The following is a 21,374-nucleotide window of genomic DNA, read 5'->3' as shown; positions in this document are numbered from 1 at the left end:
AGAGAGAGAGCCACGAACTAGGAGAGTCTTGCAATGTTGGAATTGCGGAGAGTTTGGACATGGAATGTATAATTGTCCTTGACCCCGTGGAGAGCCAGGGAGACCTAACTTGAATTACCCAGTGATGAATGTAGGAGAAGGAGCTGGTCAACAACCAAGGCTTCTACAAAGACCAAATGGACCAAGACCACCTCCACAAGGGGTAGAAGGAGTTCCACCTTTGCCAGATCCAAATGTGCATGTGGTAGAGGTGACAAACTCAAATGAGGTTGACATGGAAGCGAATGGCATTAAGCGTGGCCGAGGAAAAGGTAAAGAGAAAGAGGGTGTCCCATCATAGAGTGACCATGGACAAGGCAAGAAGGCAAAGGAGACCAAGGAAGCTAAGAGGACTCGACGTCGTATCAATCTCCAAGACTTCCCTCTTGGACATGGTATGGCTCCATACAACTTGTTGGAAGACATGCGAGGTAAGGGTCCTGATATCTCATGGCCTCAGTTTCTTGCATTATGCCCGCAAGTTAGGAGCGATTTAACAAAGGCAGTTAGCACTAGGAGAAAGGTAAAAGAGAGTTTTCCTGTTGTAAAAATTGCACATGCTGAAATGAACGAGGATATTACACCTGTGCTAGATTGTTACATAAAAGGAAGATTTGTTAGGAAAGGTCTAGTGGATGGGGGTGCACAAATTTGCATCATGACAGAAGGGCTCATGCAAAGACTAGGCATGCACATCCATGAGACACCTGAAATCAAAGTGAAAATGGAAAACAATAGCAAGGCTAGGTGCGTAGGCATTTGTAAAAATGTTTTTGTGGAGGCCTTTGGCATTAAGAAGGCAGTGGATTTCTATGTCATGTCTACCAAGGGAAATGGTTACCCATTTATCCTAGGAAGACCATGGCTAATGAAAATGCAAGCTTTGCAGGATTGGGAGAGTGGAAAGCTAATTTGCAGGAATGACAATCACAAGAAGGTTGTCTTTGACATGAAGGAGCAACGCCAAGAGGAGCTCCATGAAGAATCATCTCGAAGTGAGACGGAAGAAGATTGGAATGAAAACACTTCAGAAGAAGAAAGTAGCGGCAGTATTACTGAAGAGGAGTCCTCCATTGAAGTCATGGGGGTAAGGTTTAAGCCAAACAACCAGGAGACCTCTTCTCGAGGTTTGGAAGAGGTGGGTTCCCAAGAGAACCAAAAGGTGGAAGATGAAGGAATGTTAGAAGGTATGTTGTCTACAACACTTACAAAGGATGAAAGAGAGGAGTTCAAATGTGTGCTAAGGAAATTTCCGAGGCTTTTTGCTAAAGACTACACCGATGTGCGTGGAGTAGATGTTGTTCAACACAAGATTGAGTTGAAGCCAGAGGCCACACCTAAGGCTCAAAAGCTACGAAGGGTAGGAGTCATTAAGGAGCAGGCTCTACTCAAGGAGGTAAGAAAGCTTCTAGCAGCAGGTTTCATTTATCCAGTGGAGAATTCAGAGTGGGTCTCTCCCGTTGTTTTCACTCCTAAGAAAAACGGCAAGTGGAGGGTGTGTGTGGATTATCGTCCACTTAATGGGGCAACAAAAAGAGATCACTTTTCCCTCCCATTTCAGGATGAGATACTAAATGAAGTAGCTGGTCATGAGAAGTACACTGTGTGTGATGGCTACTCGGGTTACTTTCAAATAGGTATCGCATTGGAGGATCAATTGAAAACAACCTTTATCACTCCTTGGGGTTGTTATGCTTTTAGAGTCATGCCATTTGGCGTGACAAATGCTCCTGCAACTTTCCAACGCTTCATGAACAAGATGAATACAATAGGTAGCATAGGGAAAGAAGATGAGAATGGAACAAGACCGTAGGAAGCATAATGGAGGGATGGGATTTGATGGCGAGGAATATCATGAGTGTATCCATCATTCTTATTCTTGAAATCATGTCTTCAATCCTTTATCACAAGTGTATGGAGATATGGTTCTCATTTTGTGCATGGTGGTGGTGATGGTTTTGTGATTATGTGATTAGGGTTCATGCTACTAGCATGTAGCACAAGGGTGTGTATGTGGATATGGCATAGTGTGCATATGGGATAGTGAGTGTGTGTCTGTGTGTGTGTAAGATGTATTGTGTGTGTGTGTGTGTGTAGTGTGCATGTGTGTGTGTATGTGTAGTGTGTGTGTGTGTGTAGTGTGTGTGTGTAGTGTGTGAGAATGTGTAGTGTGTGTGTGGGTATGTGTGGTGTGTGTGTGTGGTGTGTGTGGGTATGTGTAGTGTGTGTGTGTGTGTGTGTGTGTGTGTGTGTGTGGTGTGTGAGAATGTGTAGTCCCCGTTTACAAAAGATAAGTACTCCTTTTATACGCCAAACAAGTGATTAGGGAAGAGATTATCAGCAAGAGGATTTATTACAGAGTAGCCTCAGTTGGGGGCATTCTTCCAAAAATGAGAGAGCTTCGTGTGCCCTGCTTATTGACCAATTTCTTTCTAATCGCCTTTATTATGGAGAGCTTTGTCTCCATTCCCCCTTCCATAGCTTGAGTCCAAGAGCTTCCTTATATTATTTGAGAGAATCTTGATAAAATAAGAGAAAATACAGCAATAATGGAGTGAAAACTATAAGAAATTGTGTGTGTGGAGTTGGATAATCATGACTTCTTCCCATGTGGACAAATAGGCTCCACCATTTTGACCATAGCTCCCAAATCGTAGCTTCAAAAATTATAAAAGAAATAGGAGCCAAAAGATCATCTCAACGCCTAGAGCTTTGCTGTTGAAAACTTTTTCCAATTTGAAATGAAAAAATAGAGTTCAAAATCCCACAAAATTATGTGTCCGTCTTTTCCCTTCCAAAAGTCTTCCATGTGGTCCCCTCTTAACTTCATGTGCAAGCCTTGTGTCCACGAGTGAATTATGCTTGAACTTGATAATATTTTGTTAACTCCGACTTAATAATGCATAGGATTCTCCTCCCTTTTACTATTGACTTTTACTCTTCACCTAAAGTGACCGTCAGGTGGTGACTATCGGGTAGAATCAACATCCAATGATTTTTTTCTTTTCATAGGGTTTTTTCCTACCTCTCCTTATTTGGAGATCCAAATTTGAAAACCATAGCTATGTACAAAATTAATACATAGGTTTTTTTTTATTTTCATGCATCAAGTGCATACCAAGTGAAAGATGGACCAAAATTTGAAAAACGATCCTCACTGATATATATGACCAAGTCAAGAAACTCAAGTAAGAAAATTTAATTCAAGATGAACTTATTGAGGACTTCAATGCTTTGAATGTGGAATCATCATGTACAAATTGCAAAGAAGCTGTCAACATGTATAACATCAATGATGTAGTTTATAAAACAATTCTCACACTATGTAAGGAATGGCTCAAATCTTGCTTGAAGCATAAAATAAAGAAAACCTCTTTTCTAGATGAAGTAGTAAAATATATGTAGTGGGAATTCAACTTCAAAAGCAAAGAATTGAGTCTAAAGATTTTCCATGGTCTATATATGTGGCAAGCCTACATATGGAAAGAGCTCTCTACTTGAAGAAGTGCCACTTCAACAAAGAAATACCTATCAGTTTATGTTTTTACTTGACAAACCACTGTAGGGACAGTTTTCATTGGAGCAAGGATGACAATGCTTTGGTTGGGATCTTGGATTTTGCTAGAGGGTCAATAGATCTTGGGTGTTTCTTTATGGCATTTGTGGATTTCACTAAATTCACTAATTTGCAATGTTCATTCCAAATATTGGGAGATAATGTGAGCTACCATTGTTGTGGTGCCTTGCATCACTTTCCACTAGCTCCTTCCAAAGGAGCAATTCAGTTCCTAGCAGTTGTTGCCTTCTTGGGACAAGATAAAGCTTTTGAAGAATTAAGAATAAGATCAGAGAAACATCCCATGCCACATTGCTTCAACTATCAAACGAAGGCATGTCAAACTTACAATATTTGAAAGCTAGCAAAAGCTCTTTGGTCAAGCACTACATTCATACATATTGTTTTGAAGACCGCAAGCTTGTTAATATCTTTGGTAATGGCTCCTTGGTTGTACAAGAAGGACTACAACAAAAAAAATTAGTCCTATTCTTGGTTGAGCGAGTGGAGGAGCAAACAGCCTTATCAATCAAGCTTCTAGACTTTGCTAAAGCCCTTGCTAATATAGAAGAGAGGGTTGGTCTTCAAACCCAACAATCCACGTTGCAACTAGATGAGAATGTGCCCAGTTAAAAGGAAACTTATTCACAAGAAGAGGAAGAAGACGAGCGCATTTATCATTGAAGGACTATATTGGAAATGGAGAAACATACGTTTTGAACTTCTTATACATGTTAATGTTTTCTTTTTAGCAATTTGATACTCTTACTGCTAGATATTGTTTCATATAGAATTGCTTGAGTCTATCTTTTTCATATCAAGTATTCAATGTATAAATGGTGAATCCTTAGATTAAAAATATAAGACTAACGTAAACTTAATGGCTTAAGAGCTTGACTTTCATAAGTTTTAGACATTGTATTATATGAGTGAGAGTTTGAGCTCTAGACAACATACACAGACTACATGATTAGAATTTTAAAAAAAGAATCAATCAAAATTTGAAAACCATGAATCAATTTTAAACAAAAAAATTTAAAACTATTTTAATTTTCAATAAATTTTTAATTATAGAAAATATCATTTTTTTCTCTACTATTGGCATGGAATACCTTTTGTGATGAATACTAGCCTCAACAAGGCGTGCTTCCTCTCTTCAATCAATACGTTCTTCGATCAAAAATTAATTTGTGCAAAGTATTTTTTGATCGAAGTTTCTTTCGATGGAAAAACTAGGAAATAAATTGGTTTCCCATTTTGGCTGATGTGGCACTGTATAATACGCACGTATAATATGATGTCATGTAAACTATGCTTGTATATGATGTACTATATATGTCTCCTATAATTTATAATGCAACTCAGTAATCTAAGTGACAAATAATAGTGAATACAAAGAAATTATAGAGTAATGAAAGCATAAAAATTATGCGTGATCAACTAAGGTGTTCTTTACAAGAAGAATACCACCTGCAAAGTATGACAAAGGTGAAACCACCCTTCAAGAAAAATTGTATCGATCAAGTGACACAAGCCACCACAATGAAATAAGAAGAGCCCAAATACAAGAAATATTGGCAGAGGAAGGTACACCCATTAAAATCATGAAGGCACCACAGTTGATCTCTTTAGCTAAGCAATTGGGTTGTAGCACAAAAGGACCATTGAAGGCAACCACTACAAAGGCATACATAAATAAGGTGAAAGGTAGATAGAAAAAATCCCTAAGGTACTATTGAAATTACTTAAACCTTGATACACATGCTAGCTTGAACATACATATCCATGGTATCTAATCAATTTTTCTTTTTATTACTTCTTGCACGTTCATATCTTGATGGAGCTCAGTTGACACAAGTTTTGAAAATTTTTCTCAAATTAACAAAGAAAACACCTAGATTTTATTTATCAATTTTTTGAGAGATGTTTTCGCAGTTTGTACACTATATATGAAAATGAAATTTATGCTTCTTCTTAAGATCGCCTATTGTTTCTCTTGTAAACGTTTCAATTACAATTTAAGGTTTTGTTAACATTAGATTGTACTTGTATAGTTTGGGAAAAAAAGACAAATTCGTGTCCTTTTTCCTTGATTAACTCATCAATTGTCTCATTTTTCTAGAGTTCTACTCCATGGTGAAAGTTAGAATCTATCGTAAACCAATTAAGACTCTTTTGGATCCTATATTAGACAAGTGGTGGACCTTCAAAAATTTATGATTGAGCTATAGATTATCTTAGAAAAGTGAAAAGTCTTAAAATCAACACTTGAGTTTCCTACTTATATCATTTATTTGTACAAATGGAAGCTAATATTCCGAGATCAACTACACATGCTACTAGAGATTATAGGTTGGCCATGTGCATAGATATATCATTTAACCTAGCCAAGAGAAACTAGTTAAAGGTCCACCAGTCAATCTCAAATCCATTGATGTCCTGATGAAGTATGAAGAGAAGCCAGGTGTTCTTAATCCAATTGGATCATGAAGAAAAACAAGGTATATCACCAAATAATTCAAGGCATGAGAAAGAAATTCAAGGTCCACCACTTGTTCAACTGATATGTTGTAGCATGGGGCTCACAAGATCTATCACTTTTTTTACTTGAAATCCTTAAAATTTCAAGAATCAAGAGAGGCTATGCCCATTAATCATTAGCTATGCATTGGTTTTTTTTCTAATATCCAGCACTTTCACAATATTAGATCTATGAATGCACTAAGAGAATCAAGGTCCATCACTCATCCAAGGTTAGATCCATTGAGACATAAGGATAAACAAAGTATCTTACTTGTCTAAGTTGGGCATGGAGAATCAACAAAAGATCCACAACTTGTATGACCTATGATATATTGTAGATGGCATCTATAAGGCTCACCATTTGATCTTAAGCTCCACCATCTATCCAACCTTTATTTTGTTGTAATATGGAGATCTGGTTTTCTTGCTCACCACCTATCCAAACCCTAGTCCATTGATGATTGAAGAGAAGCACGGTCCACCAATTGTCCAAGGTATGCTTCCTTAAAACACATAGAGATTAAAGTCCACAACTTCTTTAAGCTTGAAGAGAAGTAATGTCCACCATTTGTCCAAACTATGCTTCCTTAAAACAGCTAGAGAGTAAATTCCATCACTTCTCTAAGTTTTTTTACAATGAATGACTACAAGATGAGAGTGGAGAGAAGCAAGAGCCACCACTTATGCATGTTAAGGGCTATTGAAGCATAGAAAAAAGAAAGGTACATCAGTTGTCCAAGCTATAAGTAAAACCACTTGATATAAAGTCCCACACATATGCTACTTTTTATAATGGATAGTGTTTTTTCCTATCATTTTCTCAACTTATGATATGTTGTAGCATTGGGGGTTCAATGTCAATGTCCATAAGCTAGGCTCCATTGACACATGGATGGAGGTAAATTCTACCACTTATCCTAGCAATCAATGGAAACCAAGAGGAGAGACATATACACTTGGGTTTCACATGTGGTGGCATTGTAGAGATTGGTTAAGAATTTTTGCACCTTAAGAATAATGTTGACAAGTAGTACTTACTAATTGGCTTAGATCTAGTTGAAGTTTATGATATTGAGACTAAGAGAGAGTGAAACATAAAAAAGGTTAGGTTTTCAATTTGAGTTTTTGTATGGCAATGAGTATACTGGTAGATGGATTTTTCCATCTAATACTACCATATGATATACAGTGTAGAACTCACATCTATTATTTCATTGACATTAAATGTTCTCGTTTTTCAATTTCAAAGTCATTATAGGAAAATGGATTGGCTATATGCATGAAAAATTTGAAGTAAACAATTGAGCTACCCGAACAACCTCATCCAAGATCTTGTCCAAGGCTTCAACCACCTCCTTATCACCTCCACTTGCTATCAAGGACATCAAAAGAGTACTTATCTTGGGTCTAGATGGATTTCTTCTCAGAACAACTGAAACAAAAGATGGAGATTCTATGCCCACTTACGTTCAATAAATGCGCTTGTGGAGGATAAAGATGAATTTTTTCATGGGAAGCGACTAGATGCATGCATTTTTTTGGATTTTCGTAAAGGAAAATTTGAGCTATGGATATGGAGTTTCTATAACTTAACAAGAGTGCAACATGTCATACAAAAGTGCTTTCCTAAGCATTAGACCAAGTTCAAGATGATTATGAGTAACAAGAATTGCCAGAATCCAAAACATCATGCTAGGATTAAGAAGGGTTTATCACAAAAAATTAAGTCGTATTTGGAAGATGTTTGAGGATTTGGATGCAAAGAATACCCTTTTTTTTTAATGACACTACAAACAGGGTGATGTGGAACATGTCGGGGACATATCTTATATTTTCAAAGAGGCAAGCATCTAGGTGACTTCAAAGCTTCTTGGTTGCAAGAAACAATGATGCCATGGTTGGTAGGATTGTCGTTTGCAAGAGACAAGAGAGAATATACGTACAACACGATTGTGAATCGGTACTATGAATCTGAGACAAATTATTTCCTTCTTGTGTACTTGTCGATGCAAAAACATTGATTAACAATGACCTATTGGGTGTCCACAACATGTCTCCTTCATTTTTATAATGGGTGTCTTTCAATATTTGTATAATTATAAGATACAAATTTTATCTTAGAGAAAAGGGTCAACTTGAGCAATTTAATAAAGTGCAGACTGTTCTAGGGGGATTTTAATGTATTACTAGAGTGCATCCTATTGTAAGGAGACTTCAATGTATCATTAGAGTGCACCCTGTTTTTTGGAGACTTTCTTTTTTCTCAATTGGGATCTATGTTTGATCATTTAGTAAACAATAACTATTTTTTGTTTCTTTAGAAACTCTATGTTAGTCCATCTCAAGGTTTCATCTATTTGTAACTAAGAGAAATTGATGTTTTGATGTCAAAATAAAACTTGCAAGTGTGGAATGGAGAATTCATGGAATTTATATGTGAGACAGAGATCTCTTTAATGGATACAGATGTTTTATTCAAACATTTTATCACTACGTCCTTCATGTAAAAGAGGTTTAGGAAATCAAAAAACCCTGAAAGGAAAACTATGGAATCTAATTGTATGTATTGTTGAGTTGGCCTAAAAGTCAGTGTATGCATGCGTGTCTTAATGAAGGTTTAGATCTAATGAGATTATTCTTAGAAGTTACCTTCTCCTATTCAATACGAAATAGCTTGTTATAATTTATTCTCTTATAGGTGGAAAATGTTTCATTATGTGTATTTTGAATCTAATTGCTTTGACCTTCAAATCGAATCTCATTTCTTGCAATAGAGAACCACTTAGAAATAGTCAATGGTAATCATTTTAACTAGTTTTATCACTATGAGTGTATCTTCAATAAGAAGTGGACTTTGCATTCATCCATAAGTCAAGGGAACCTAGCTTGGAAAAGTAGTGGGCTTCGCATTCCTCCATAAGTAAAGGGAGGTTAGCTTAGATGAATGCACCATGAAACCAACACTACTATGATGTAGCCAATCATATGCTACATGTTTTATGTATGATTCCTGCCTCAAATGAGAAAGTCCTAGATTAGAGGTGGAACTTGCTTGAATGTCAAAGAAAAGTGGTTTGTATTCCTCAATGGGTCCTAGCTTGGACAACTGGTGGACCTTGAATAAACAATTTAGTTACTCACTTTGAACCTGGCTTGAGCAAGTGGTGGGCCTTGAAACCAAGCTCTTCACATTGAAATAAGTCATAGGTAGGACAATAGAGCATAGACAATGATAAGGAATGCAACGTACTAGTTTCTTAATACTCTTGATGTCAAATGTTGTTCTCAATGTGTAATATACCTGCACAAAGAGGAATAAGAACTTAAGCAAATTGACTTCTTTGATAAAAATATCATTACCTTATACATGATAGGTTGAAAGTTGTCCAACCTGGGAACTGGGATTTTTTCACTTTACCTAATATAGTATTTCCAATTTAGGTGGTTGTATTTTGTTGTTTTCCCAATTTCTGGACCCTTTCTTTTCTTGAGATTTTTCTCTTTAGGTTTTGGTCTCAGCTTCTGTCGGTTCTCCTATAGCTTCGTGCTAAGGATTCGTTTTTCCATCACAATTTGCATAATTTGCACCAGGTTTTTGTAAGCTTCTAATTTGGTTGCTTCCATTTCAGGCATTGGACAATTTTTCCATTGGTTTTCCAACGTTGCCTGACCTTTAACCGAGCTTGGAAAGCTTGCAAATATGCAATGATTGGTTTGTAAAATTTATCAACCAGAACGGATTCAACCAAAATTGGTTTGGGTTCTTTTAAATTTGTTAAAGGAGTCTGCATTTTTTCTTCCACCTCCTTTCAGATCTTCCCTTTGATCTCCTTTTGTTGTTTTCTTCTCTTGAGTTTGTATCTTTTGCATCTTTCTTTCGTGGACTTTAAAGGAATTGTTGGATTTGTCAGATCCATTTGCATTTTTTTGCTTGTTTTTCTTGGTTTGTGATCTAGTCATCACTTGAACATGAATTATCGGTTCGTCTTCTGATGAGCTACTTGGCATCACTTGAACTATGTTTAAGGCAGTTTTCCCTTTGTTTTTTGGGTTTCTAGGGTAGTTGTCACACCCTTGCATTTTCACGCTCCACAATATACCTTTACAGGTCTCAAATTATTATTTGGTTTAGGCATTCATTTTTCCAATGGTCATTGGCTCCACAATTGTGACAATTTCAACTTTCTAGTTTGGGTATTGGCTTGACCATAAATGTTCTTGCCCTGGCACCCTTGGTTTGCCATAAAATAAACTGGTGATGTACTAGTGGGTGATTGACACATCGGCTTGATAGCGAGTGGAGTACGTTGGTTATACCAGTTTTCTTCTATCCCCATTATTACTAAACTAATCTTAGGAAATGGAGTAATGGGTACTAGCACATGTTCCTTCATTTGTTCCTCACACACCATGTACTTGATTTGTATAGATCTATTCCCTAGAAGTGGTGGTTTCTAACCCAACTCAAGTTGTGGTAGCTCCATATTCATGGATGATATTTTCATGGGTTCCATATTGGGCGTGTATCTATAAATGGGTTGCCCTTCTAGACTCATTGGCACATACTCGACAGCTCCATTGTATTTAGGCTTGTAGTAGCACCCATTTGTCTCATGATTTTTTCATTTTCCGTCAATGGTGCACCATTTTAATTGTCTTTGTTGTCCCATAGGTTGTCTCCAATTTGTTCCTTGCACTCGGCCTCACATCAAAATACTTTGCATGTTGATCATCATGTCATTCATGCATTTAAGCATGACCACTATTGCATTGGCAAGATTTGCATCTGCTAATCCTACTTGTGTTGGCTCAGTAGATGTGTTTTTCTTTCTTTGTGTATCTTTACCTTTGCTTTCCTCATTGCGGATCTCGTAATTATCAGTCAATTCAATCGCATCTAGATTGCACACTTCCCAAGTCATGTGTTTTTTGTTATACAAAATAGCATGCAAAATATTTGTTTAATAGCCCCTCTAAAAAGAGTCTTACAAGATGGCAAGAAAGTTTTTTTGAGCGACGAAAGAAACGAGCAAATCCTCAATAAAGTTATTTGTAAAATAAATTCAAGAGAAATTCAAGAGACATTGCACATCACAAATTCTTTGTTGATATCTTCCCAGAAGGGATACCATGTCTCAATAATGTTATCCGTGTAAAACAATGCATAACAAAAGAAAAAGATGTTATCAAGAACACTACGGTGAAAAATTCATAGAATGCTTCATTGGCTTATTGGTAATTACCTATTACCTGTCAATGGGGTTTCCTCCTTTCTTGCCTAGTTGTCTATGGATCTTCAATCATTGAATGCAACCCAATGTCTGTACTCTCACTCTCATCAACATGATTATCAGAATCATCAAAATATTCGGTGATAGACATTGAGCTGACTCTATCCCTGCAGAGAGTATCATGAGTCAAGGAAGCCCTTCCATGTCTTTGGGAAATAGGGCCAATTGAAAGACTACAATATAAAATGCGCTGATTGTTTCAGCATTTAATTTTTATCTGTAAAAGACACTTTCATTTGACCAATAATTTGAACTGATGATATTCTCATAAATGTTTAAAACACAGACTTTTTTTCACTTAAACTACAAATTTTTTTTCAATGAATGTATTAAACTTGATCACATTTATATTTTAAAAAATGAACAACTAGGCATGTTGACAAAGTTGGGATGCGAACGCGGTGCCGCTGACCCATTATGGTATAGCTGTCTAGCTTCTCCAACACGCTTGAGAGACTTTTTTGATCAATTATGTGTCCATATTTTAAAAATAATAGTGATAATCTTTCAAAGATGCCCCATAAGAGGTAGGGAGCAAGCAAAAGTCTGCAAGCACAGCTACAGCCTATTGGTAGCAGAAACGCTATACAATCCGAGTCGTTTGTCAATGATAGTACCAACATGAGGTCAAGATAGTGAGTGACAACGAAAGGGCCATGCATGGGGATGAATTGGCATATAGAGGCATTCTTTTTCACCTATCACTCTCACTGTAGGAGTGCCTAAGTGGTCTAGCATGCCTAACTGAGTCACCCCCCCCCCCACCCCCCCCCAACTACAAAGTTTTGGGTAGCGATCGTCTAGATCGTGAGAGGTGAGAATTTAGACCTTAGGGGATTCCTATGATTCAATTTTTACTTATAGTCAATAAGTATGTGGTACCCAGTTGTACAAAGTTGCCAAATTTAATTTAAAAAAATCTAAAGCAACAGTACTTGACCCCGATGCAACATCACTCGCATCCGCCGCTATTAAAAATGGCACTGCCCTTTTCTAGAATCGGTCCACATTGGCATGGACTAGTTTGGATTACAATCACCAATGTTTGGGAAAAGTGTGCCCCAACTTAACCTTGGGCTAGTTGAAAAATCATAACATTTGGTTGAAGGAATGGGAAAAAAGAGAAAATCCAATTTGAAAATTGAAAAAACAGTGCTAAACTGCAAGTAAATCCATATATTTTGAAAAACCTCCTCTTTGAATCTACCTTAACACTAGGTTGGTAATGGGACACTTTTATGTCCTGGGACACTTTTATGTCCTGTTAAGTGACCATTTTCCTTGAATTATGTCAAGAGTTTCAAAATGGATTTTGAGGTGCTATCTATCTAGAAAGTTGTCTCATGAGCTGAAAAAAACTCGACATTTTTTTGGAATATCAATTCCATCTTTAACATTGTCCTTGCACAACATTTCATAACCTAAACTGTGAGAAAAAACGGGTCCTGTTTTTGGCTTTTTTCAACTTTTTACAACTATACCACTCTAGAATTCATGTTTATGAGGTCTATAATGCTAGAGAACTATCTTTAGTAGTCCTCAACATGTCCTGATGCTTCTAGGGAGAAATAAATATTAAAGTTGTAAGTTATAACCACATTACAAAAAATGTCAAATCCTGTTTTTTAGCCAATTTTAGGTTTTCTATGATTTTTTTGGTGGATTTCATGATATCCAAATGCATTTTTTATTTTCTATGTCGCATATTGTAACATAAAGCTAACATTCCTTGAGTTTTGGGGCACCTAATACCCTATTTTGCATAGCACACAACGATGGTTGATTTTTTCAATTATAGAAGAAAACGAAACATTCTTGTATATCAAGTATAACTTTTTCAATATTGTTAGTTTCTTGTGACAACTACATGCATTTTGTAGGTAGTAACCATATCTAGTCATAAGGATCAAATTTGGCTAGATATTGAATAGTTTCTATGGGATTCTACAACTCATAATGTTGAACCCATTTTTTTCATGTTTGCTATATTAAACACTTCATCTTTGTCCACAAGATTCCCCTTGGTAAGAGATGTATTATTATTTTGACATGCTCCATGGCTCCTTATGAACATAAAGGACAATAGGGAACTAAGAAAACATGCATATATTATTTTTATTGAGCGTGGCTATAGAAACTTTGATGATATGTTTGCAGAATGGTAAAAATTCAACTTTTTTTGTACCTATTTATTTTGGCAAAACAAAAAATAGTGAGTGAGAAGCAATCATATGTTATGATCACCAACCCATTGAAGTTAACTAGGGAATTTATCTCAAGTCCTACAAAAATCCTAAATCTTATTTTTATGCAACAAAACGTAAGAAATGACTGTTTTGATGAAAATGCACTCGTCCATCAACTTTGGAGGCTTGGTGTGACCGAAAGATGAGAAATATTACAAGTTTCTTATTTTTTCCATGTGTAGTAGGCCTTGAACTATAACTTCATGAAAGGATTCTACAAAATGAGTGGATGTACTATGGTTTTGGAGGTTTTTTTCAAAACCCTGAAAGGACACTTTTATGTCCTGTTAGGTTACCAACCTAGTGTTAAAGGATATTTTGTATGCTTTTGAAATTGATTTTTTCCAAACATGGATGATCACAAAGGTTGTAGGAAGGCTTGTTGAATCTGATATTATTTTAAAAAAATTTAAAAACCTTTATGAATGACTTTGATTACATAGCATTGAATAATTTGTTAAACCTGTTGGAAGCGCGGATTGGTTCCAAAACCACCACGAATGTCAACTTACTCTCCAACTCTGTCCATGGTGACCCTTGCATTTGGGAATCCCTTAGCGTGCAATGCAATAAATGTGAGAGAGAAATTGTCGGTGTTGCGTGATATTAATTACTTCTCTATTTACATAAGCAGGGGAGAGCTAGAGAGGGATGAACAAACACAGAACTGGCGCTAGCCTACAGCTTTGTTACTAGGCAAAGAGGTGAAAATTATTAATGGTGGTCAATTGACGACATGCTCACAATATGCTCTCCCTCCAGCTGGTCATCTTTAGTATCAACCCTCACATCGGTGATGATTGTGCCTACATCAACTTTGTTGGCTTCTTCACCCAAATGACTCGTCACCTCATTGGCTAGTCAAAAGCGAACTGCTTAGCAGAGGCATATATCACGGCCCTGATGGTTTCCCATAATTTGACTCCAAATTGCATTCTGGAGCTTGCAATACAAACAGAAAATGAATTGAATTAAAGTGAGTCCTCAATTACCAATGCTCAAGAGCCTCTCAGTCACCTTCAAGCATCAATCAACGTTCACTCCTCAAGCCACACACAACTCCGCTCAAGGCCAAAACCCTTAACCATATGTACTCCGTATGTAGGTTTTTTAATTATGTTTTTAGCAAATCTTTTCAAGCATTGGGTCCAGTCCAACTTCTTTATGATAGCCATATGTTCTCTTCTTTGACTCTTGTTATCTACTGAACATAGTATAAGAGAATACTCTTCTTAAGGGAGTTCCATTCGTGACCTTCCACTTTGTAACCGATTCCAACATAGAGACACCTCCTCAAAATATAATGTTTTGCTCCAGAGGCTGGGGCATTCTGACAAGTATGTCTAAAAAGGCTTCACTCCAACTAACAGCTCTTCATTCAATTCTATTTTCTGCAACATCCACCAACAAGATGTTTGGTTAACCTTCGACGTTACCAATGACATAGTGGGATTTACACGTCGTGGAGGCTGCTAGCAATAAACTATTGGTACAATTCTAAAAACAATGGTTATCTTGTTTGGGCGTAAGGGGTGCCTCATGATGAGACAAGGAACTGTGTGCTAAAAAAAAAACTCTTTCAGAAGCAAAGCATGCAAGCATGTGTACATATGTTGGATACAAGACAAGAATAGGTTTGAATGACTCCATATGAAGAGATATGACTTTGTCTATATTTCAAAGTGTGGGGCAAAATGTGTACTTAAAAGGAACTCTCACATTCATTGGGCTAATTGTGGCAAATTCAATTGCAAGCTTTATGATCCAACAAGCAGTAGGTGGCTTGAGAAAGAATCTTATAGACGTGGATCATTCTTCTTTTCGTGAGATGTGTATGCCAACTCCATAAATAAACAAAGAATTTGTGAGGGAGAAAAGTATTCAAAGATCTGGACCAATATTAGGAAAGGTTGAGGAAATATTGGAGGGGAACTGCAACAGGCCTGACTGTATTGCAACCACGAGAGTGATTGGTGTATTTGGAAGTGGTCCAAAATGAAGGTTTCACTTTGTAGCATTTGTGGCTCGTATCTGTCAAGGGTGTTTCTCATATTAGCTCATATTTTCTCAGAATTGGCTTTTCTCGGTTTTCTTTGCTCGTTTATTGGAAAGAAACAATGAGACTAGTATTTCTATAAGAAACTAGGAAACTAGGCTCTATTGGATCCTCCTCCCAACCTCCCTTTATAGGTGGGCTCCTATCCCCTTGCCCTAGATGGATCCCCCGTCCACACTGCCTAGCCCGGCCCTTGGCCCTAGGCAAGGGCCCTTGGCCGTAGTCCTTGCCTAGCCTTGTTCTTAGGGTACAGGACCCGTGTCCTGACATTACTTCCCCCTTAAGGAAGAGTTTTTGTCCTCGAAAACACAAGTAGTAACATCTTATTAAGAATACTGGTGTTCTCTTTATTGACGTCCCATAAGTGACCCAGTTGTCTGTATGACCGATAATTGGTGCAGTGTGGAGGTTCAATGAAACCAAGATGAATATCTTGATTTTCAACATTGTTGTCCGTTTGCAACCACTTGGGTCTAAATGGTAACTCCATTTATAACTCAGTTGAGTGCTGTAAAGGAGTAACCACAACTAAGAGTCACTTGGGTTTAAATGGTAACTCCATTTATAACTCACTTGAGTATTGTAAAGGAGTAACCACAACTAAGAGTTGTTCAAAGGCATAACCAGCTTTCATATCTTCTGAAGGTACTGGAATAATGCAAGGAAACCTTGGCGTAACTGTCCATGCCGTTGTGAGCCAGATTTCCCACTCGCCTGTATATCTTGAACAGTCCGTTACATGTTCATCCCTATTGAAGGTTACTTGCCAACATGCTCTGTCAGCACACCTGGTAAGTCCTTGATGTATAAAAGTATTGACACAATCTCCAACCCCACCACAAGAGGTGTTCAAAGTCGAAAATCGTACTTAAGCAAATTCTAGAATAGGGAGAAACTCATCTATTTAGAAATGAGTTGTGTTAACGTATGCTCTTAACAGATCCTTTAGCACAAGATTACTCTTTGTAATCTGCCTATCCCCTTGGATGACTAACAGTATTGAGGTGTGTTTTCCTCACGGTTTACAGACAGTCGTCCCAGATGACTGGTAAATGGGAAATCACAGTAGTGTTTAACATTGGTGAAGAATCGACAATGTCCGAAATAACCATCGTGGTTAACTTGAAAAAATCCACAAACACCCAACCAAGCCATGACCTCTATTGGTGATTTATAGACTCAAAGGTAATCTCATAGAGATAGTGCACATAAAGTGCAAAATGCTTCATAAGCAACAACTTGAGGAATATGCATACCGTTCCAAATCAGCCTTTGCTAAACACTAGGACCCATAACCCCTCGTGTGTTTAGCAAAAAACAGATCCGAACCTGTATTTCCATGGTAATTCTTGCCAATACTTATGGCAAATGTGATGCGCCTTGCACACATTAACAGCAATGTAAATAGTTCTGAAAAGAAACTAAATACTTTCATTTGCAATCTTTTGCAAGCTTTGCTTAAACGTCTGAACGATAATAGAAGGTGAAACAGTGATCACTAGATACAAACAATGAAACTTTTTCATTAACATCTTATAGCCTCGCTATATGTATAAACAACTATCTGTAATGTTTTTTAGCAGTACTTGTATCTTAACAAGTCATTCTAAGTATCCGACAATTTCTGGCCACAAAATTGCTCCTGATACGTCGTGCTAAAATGGTCTAGAAAACAGATGTGACCAGCACCTAGGGACTTTGTCATGACACATAATTGGCATAATGGCGCCAGTGTCAGTCCAGAGACTCATATTCGCCACATGTGGAATATGTCTCAACTAAGGATGTCTGAAAAAGAACATCCTACAAGTACAAGATGTACTTGTGTGTGGAGGTATCTCTAAACACTTTACGACAAGAGTGAGAGGACCCTCATTCATTGCTCCACACTGGCTAAGTCTAACTCCTTGAGTTCCTAGACCATGTTCTATCCCATGTGACAACATGTGCCAAATCGAACCCTACAAGTAGATTCGTAACAGCATAAGGGAGAAAGGTAGATTGGACACTTGGCCCAAAATACTTTGTGCCGACATGCCCTTGGCATGGCTCTGTAACATTCAAGCGTACTTATACGTCTTGAAAAACGAAGCAAAGCATACTAAAAATGGAATAACACCAAATCAATAGATGCGTACCTGGAGATTTGAACGTAATGTTCACTTACCCGTATTAAAATGGGGAGGAGCACGTCTCCAACCTGAAAAAACAAACAGCACTGCACTGGGAACCATGGGTGTTGCCCTCGCAATCCAACCCCTTTGGCTAAAATCTACATGAGTCAAACCCTTTGGTAAGACCCTTTGTAGAAACAGCTCAACTAGCAGATAACGGTAACCAACATACTTAACTGTGTACAAATTGAATGGAATCAACTTGAAAAGTGTGTTTGTCTACTACTGCGTGGTAGATTGAGGAATTATTTCATTGAAAGTATAATTGGGAGAGATCAACTGTGATCCTCAATGCAGATCAAACTGTGATCCTTAATGCCTATGGGGTGATGTAGCAATCACCTGTCGGGTCTTACCCCAAAACAGTATGTCCATAGACACTCCGTAGTGCTATAGAGAGAGCAGGAGACCCACACAAGTGAACTACCGATCTCTTATGGACAGCCATGCTATCACAAATGATTGTTGCGTCTATACTCCGTGGTAGAGAGCAGCTGATGTGAGTTTAAGATTATCAGAAACTCAACTTGAGTGTCGCACTGAAAACATGTAGTGCAAAAATGACACCCTAAACCTCCGTAATGACAAGACTCTTGCTTGTCCGTTAACATCGATGTGTACTTCCGTGGGTATATCTTGAGAACAATCACCCAAAGAATGCCAATAGTTGGGTCTTACCCTTATCCTAACATCAGCCAATAGTGTGGTCTTACCCTTATCCTAACATCGGCTCTTAGCCCTTATGCAAAATAGTGTTCAATCAACAAACTGATGAAGACTAATTTGAGTAGCATCTTAGCCACGTGTTAGCTGAGAGTTAGAGCACCTTGGCTCAGGCTTACTCACGAGCAAAACATGTATCAAAAGCTTCTTAGAAGATTTTCATTTTTCCCTTAAAGAGCGTGAGAGAGAGATGAAGATCATGCTGGGCTGAGGAACTTTCCTTAAGGTTTAGAGTGGGCACCCAAGCTGTGTGCTCTTACGCATCATATGCCTGACTTGCAGCTTATCGTATAAGCATTCCACAAGTGTCCAGTATGACTCGCTCATTGAGAGAGGTATCACATCTTGATCTACCTTGGAAGCATTTTTTCGGCGGTGGTAGAATGGAATCCACCTAGCTATCATGCCATGCATACATAATTTTAAGCTCTTGGAAAAAGTGATGGCCTCAAATGTGAGAGCCATAACCATAAGGGCCTTGTACAGTTTAAACTGGTAGGGATTGCGTGAGTGAATATTCCCTAATTTGCTAGTTTCCCAAACTTGTGTGCCAATGCCCTTGACTCCAAGTCATTGGGCAGTACCTTGGCACAAGGGAGAAGCCTTGCTTCATGGATAATTGCCAAAGCACGTTGCTGTGCACAATGACAGTCATCGCCAAGCAAACTGTAAACATGGAAAAAATAAGAAGAACTTAACTTGGCTAACTTGGTAGTTGTTGCTGCAACCAGTTGTCATGAGATTCCAAAGGGAAAGCTCGCGTGAAGATGGCGCATAGCCAAATATGCCGTGTGAGAGAAACTTGTCGCATATGGGTATACGCCCTCTTGTATCATATACATCCGTTGTATACGAAATGAAATAATATGTAAATAGTTTGCGAAAGCCTTCCCAAGTTTGTATGCTCGTAGCACATGCCAAACGTGGCCAGCCTCAATGCAAGATGTATAAATACTAAAGAGACTCGACCTTGATCTCGTACATACTTGAGTTGATGAATGAGTTTCACGATTATCTTAGACACCCATTGCATACCATAGTTATCACGCCATGTGCAATAAACAGTACCAACTGCGTACCTTATGAAGTACACCTACCAATGAAGTGGCCGTCGTAAGAATCGAACGAGTTGGAATCAAGGTTCCTCCGTCAGTACTGTGTGTTAAGCCTCCTCCGTTAGCGTGTGAAAACTGTGACAAAGAGTCGTTCATGCCAAGGAACTTGCTTCCTTTTTCAAGTCCAGTAAGAGGCCATGCATCTCTCCTTTGATGTATGTTAGATATATGCAATAGAGATGATGCATGTTCCATCGAGGTCAAATACTTCATAAGCAATTGACAGCCCGCATTAAGAACTCCTACTGACCAAGCTTGTCCACCCTAAAATTGAACGTGTTACTGAGGGAAAACTGCAAATAGTACGAAAACAGTAACCCAATATTGGACTACACCGGTCGTGCTCATGAGCACCCTTGCACGGAGTCTTGATAATGGCAATATCAGTCATAGTCTTAGTGACCATTACTGATAGGCAACATTGCTGCCCTGCATAAACCATGAGGGTAATCAACTTGATTAAAAAAAAATTGAAAGAGTTTACCTTGTTTTTGGTCTTGTATTCAAAGCCATGTGTCGCAATCATGTGATGATGTTGGCCTACTTTGGCCTGTTGTAATTCATACCGAGGTCCAATGTTGTCATACGTGAGACATGTAAAGGAAAAGTAACCATGAGTTTCACCCTGCGCTTGGCATGCAGTCATTGCCAATTACTTTAGAAAATGCATTGGATCACATTCATAGTCCTTTCCTGTACCAATAGTGCACAAGCCTTGCCTGAACCGTAGGATCTAACATTGCAGGCGGAACCATGTCCGAGCAAAATTTCCTCTTCGAGCGGTGGAACCATGTTGTCGAATTCTGGATGGCCGTGTTAGCAACATCTGACGCGGTGTATGATCACGTAGAGTGGCACTTTCGGAACACACTTGCAAGCTGTTGTCATCGCAAAGAGAGCCGAGACCAAGGCCATGCCGTTACATAATGTCGAACTGTAGACAACAAGCCTTCATGGCCAGTAAAATTTTGCCTTGGAATTCTCCATGCTGAAATCCGATTGCCTACCCGAGAGTGAGGAGCGGGCATTGTTCATCTGATTATGAGCCCACTGCGGGGCCCTTGCATGCAGCTTATGCATGTTGATGCATGCGACGGTCCTGTGGGAAACCTCTCTGCAAAGAAAAAACCTAAAATAAAAAAAAAATATAAAAAATATGCATGTCTGCAGAGATGGAGTTCTCCGTCTGCTGTGCAGGAAGATCACCCCAAACCACTGGCCATATTGCTCCCCATGCCTTCGTCCCATGACGAGGATTTCCTAGCAGGCCGCTGGGATCAGGCCGAGCCCCAGAACTCATCATTCGGACTGGTTGATTTGCACCCTCCTCCTCGATTCCGTGCAGGTCTGCCATGGTGGATGGTACTTGGCACAGAGTTGGTGGCGTCCGTGGGAAAAGGTTGGCGTTGCTGGGCAGTTCTGCGGGCCCCCAAGTAGAGGATGACATGGCGTGTCCAAGCAACTTGTCCCATGCCTCCTACGTGTAGGTCTGCCAGTGGCTCCTTGTGCGCAGGTAGCCATTCCCATGGCCCTCCTCGTCTTCTCCATTGTCTAATACTTCGTGCTTAGAATCAAGGGACCATGCCAACGTTGCATCACCTTAGGTTTTCTTCCCTTGACTTCAGCCTACCATGAACGTCTTGCCGAGAGA

The 21,374-nt window shown here is 38.6% G+C and overlaps 1 pseudogene; it reads right to left on the bottom strand.

Annotated features, from left to right (window-relative positions):
* The window catches only part of LOC147422274 (uncharacterized), a 48,948-nt pseudogene extending 27,778 nt beyond the window's left edge, over nt 1-21,170 (bottom strand).
* Between the last annotated feature and the right edge of the window lie 204 nt (nt 21,171-21,374).

The sequence above is a fragment of the Adiantum capillus-veneris genome, chromosome 27 (assembly GCF_014529385.1).
Source record: "Adiantum capillus-veneris isolate H3 chromosome 27, ASM1452938v2, whole genome shotgun sequence".
Lineage (NCBI taxonomy): Eukaryota > Viridiplantae > Streptophyta > Polypodiopsida > Polypodiales > Pteridaceae > Adiantum > Adiantum capillus-veneris.
The sequence above is the reverse complement of the archived record's forward strand: the minus strand, read 5'-3'. Positions and strand labels throughout refer to the sequence as shown.